General features: G+C 49.8%; 1 protein-coding gene across 1 annotated transcript in view; it reads left to right on the forward strand.

Annotated features, from left to right (window-relative positions):
* LOC102772779 (chromosome unknown open reading frame, human C19orf47) overlaps window positions 1-3,353 on the forward strand; it is a 54,684-nt gene that overhangs the window by 43,806 nt on the left and 7,525 nt on the right. The window lies entirely within an intron of this gene.

Below are 3,353 nucleotides of genomic sequence, written 5' to 3' on the forward strand. Positions count from 1 at the left end.
AATCATATAATTATATAAAGAACTAAGAAGTAAAATGACTGAAAGAAAAGCCTATAAGCAACCAAACGACCGCTATGACATGCACTGACCACCAGGAGGCAGACGTTCAGTGCAGGAGCTGCCTCCTGGTGGTCAGTGTGCTCCCACAGTGGGAGCGCCACTCAGCTGACCAATGGGTGCCAGACACTGGGCTCACGCTGGCAAGCGCCTCCACAGCAGTGCTACTACATCTCTTGGGCTGGCCTGCGTGGATAGCGCCGAAACTGGCAGTCCGACATCTCCCGAGGGGTCCCGGATTGGGAGGGCGCAGGCCGGGCTGCGGGACTCCACCGGTGCATGAATCTGTGCACCGTGCCTCTAGTACTGTATAATTTGCCTACTTATTTTAATGCCTGTCCACCCTCCAGCCCCATCCCCATCCCCATCCCCAGCCCTGTAAGCTCCCCCAGGGAAGAGAGTTCTCTTTTGGTCAGGGCTGCCTTCCTGGTGACCCAAGCAGTACTGACACAGCATGGGTGCCCTATTTGTGAAATAAATGAATGCAGGATTTTTTGCTTCACCTTCACTTGGCAGAATTTTGAGCTCAAAAGCTGTGGTTCTGTTTGCCACCCTTCCCTTGCATTAATGAATGCTCTGGGCCTGGCCCTGTGCTGGATGTGGCTAGGGACACAGTGGGGACCAGGACAGACCCTGTCCCTACTTTGTGGAGCTCTCATTCCCGTGTGGTGGAGGGGAGGGCACTGATACTCAGATGATCATACATGTGACTGAGCACAGTAGAGGTAAGTGCCGTGAGGGGCGGGAAGGCTGAACTCTGAGAGTCTGAACCGTTGTAGGCCAGGGGGCTGTTGGGAGGCTTCCCTGAGGAAATGAGGATTTGGCAGGTAAAGATGAGTGAGCAGTGTGCCAGGGGGAGGATCGATAGTACGTGCAAAGGCCCTCAGGTGAGCAAGAGCAAGGAGTGTTCAAGGGACTGAGAGGGTAAAGTGTGTGTTTGCGGGGAGCACAGTGATCCATGAGGCTGGAGAACAGGCAGGGGCCACTTTCAGATGGGCTTTTTTTTTTTTTTAAATATATTTTATTGATTTTTTACAGAGAGGAAGGGAGAGAGATAGAGTCAGAAACATCGATGAGAGAGAGACATCGATCAGCCGCCTCCTGCACATCCCCCACTGGGGATGTGCCCACAACCCAGGTACATGCCCTTGACCGGAATCGAACCTGGGACCTTTCAGTCCGCAGGCCGACGCTCTATCCACTGAGCCAAACCGGTTTCGGCTCAGATGGGCTCTTGTAGCCTCCATAAAGGCCTTGGATGTGATCCCTGAGCAGGGGAGGGGCAGGGTCTGAGCTGTGTTTGTAGGGCCCCTCTGGCTCTGGTATGGTGCTCTCAGCATGTTTAGAGCCCACGGCTAGGCAGACTCAAATAATTGACATGATTTCTGTGGGTGCTGTAAGGCCCTGGGTGGCAGGGTGAGGGGGTAGGTGTTGGGGCGGGTGGCAGGGAAGAGAAGAAATCTGCTGTGGTACTTATTCTTGTCCCGGTGTCATTTGCAGCCCACCCACATCTTCAGTCTGCCTACAGTCCTACCTGCTCCAAGTAAACAGATGGGGCAGCTGGGGAAAGTGTGGTGTTTAAGAGGGAAAAAAAGTATCTTTAATGCTGCCTTCTTACCAAAGATGTGGAATAGGTAAAAAATACACGTATTATAGAAATATGTAATATAGGAAGTGAAGGTCCCCATGTCTCCACCCATCAGAAGAAATAGTGATACTGGAAAGGTGTTGAGCAGTTGCTGTATTGGCCTCTGTTTGAAGAACTTAATGTGAATTAACTCATTTAATCCTCACAACAGCCTTGGCAGTGTGTACTATTATTATATCGAATATAAAGATGAGGAAACTGAGGCAAAGAAAAGGGAAGTGATTTGCCCAAAGTCACACAGCCCAACCTCACAACTGAGGTTGAAATGCATTTGGCTTCCGAGGCCACCCTGACTGCTGTACCTATTATTCTTCCTCTATTGGCTCTTGGGCACAATTCCTTCTACACATGTGACAGTTAAACATAGACCTCCTCTGCCCCCCAGTCTGTGATACTTTTTCCCATAAGTTCCGTTGTTGATCGTGTAACTGCTTTTCTGAAAAGGATGCTTTAGATGAAATTTATACATGAATTGTCAGATGCATGTCAATCTCAGTAATGTCAGCAGGTGAAAAAATAAGTGTGTCAGAGTTGAGGCGACATTTGTTTCAGAAAAGAGATCAGGTTGGATATTCTGTTGCTTCATAAGCACATTGAATGGTGATGGTCAGTGTCGGTCCATCAAGTGGTTCTTGTGCATGAGATGCTATGGTGTGTCCTGTCAGTTGGACCCTCTTTAAGGGCTGGGTGCTGTGCTGAGCGCTTTCCATGAATGAGCCTTTGAAGGAGCCACTGCCCGCAGCCCCATTGCACAGAGGAGGAAACTGAGACTTGGGAAGGCTATAAAGTCAGGGAGCAGGGACTTGGGTCTGAGTCTGCCTAACTCCAAAGGCCATGATGTGGTGCATTGTGGTGGGGAAGCCAGGCTGCCTGGGGTCCCAGTCCAGCTCCATACATTTTGATCCAGTGATGGGAGCAAATCATTTCACATCTGTGACTTAGTTTTTTTCATTAAAATGGAGGTAATAGTGTAAGTGTCTGCCAGGGGGTGAACACAGGGTTGCTGTGAGGGTTGAATTTGCATGTACAAAGCACTTCGGTGAGCCTGGCATGTGGTAAATGCTATATAGGCCTTCCCTCTTTTTAGTATTAACATCATATGGGCCATTATGACAATACTCGATCCCTGTTGTGGACATTAGGTTGCTTCCAGGGTTTTACGAGTCCAGCTAAAATACTCAGAGGAGCTGTTCTCCAAAGGGGTGGCTTGTTCGGGGAGCGTTTGGTAATGTCTAAGGACATTTTTGATGGTCCCAGTTTGGGGGAGGGTGTGCTATTGGCTTCAGCAAGTAGAGACCCGGGCTGCTGCTAAGGCTCCTACTGTGCACAGAGCCATCCCCACAGCCAGAATTATTCAGCTCCCAACAGGACTATTGCTGGGGTTGAGAAACACCTCTGTGCTCTGTCATAAGCATTTTCTGCAGAAGTTCCTCCAAGGACATGTGTGTTTTCCACATGATCAGTTTTGCTAAAGTGCTCTTATAAACACGGTAGCAGTTTGCAGAGCTGCGGATGGAGAGTGAGAGAGTCGTTTCCCTCTGCCCACCGCGTGCCTTTCGTCCCCATTCCCGCAAGCAGATGCTGATCCTTGAAGTTATTTCCTGAGCAAGTCCTCTGAGAGCTGTAGGTGAGGCGCAGATTAGAGGCA

This window comes from Myotis davidii, unplaced genomic scaffold (assembly GCF_000327345.1).
Source record: "Myotis davidii unplaced genomic scaffold, ASM32734v1 scaffold178, whole genome shotgun sequence".
NCBI lineage: Eukaryota > Metazoa > Chordata > Mammalia > Chiroptera > Vespertilionidae > Myotis > Myotis davidii.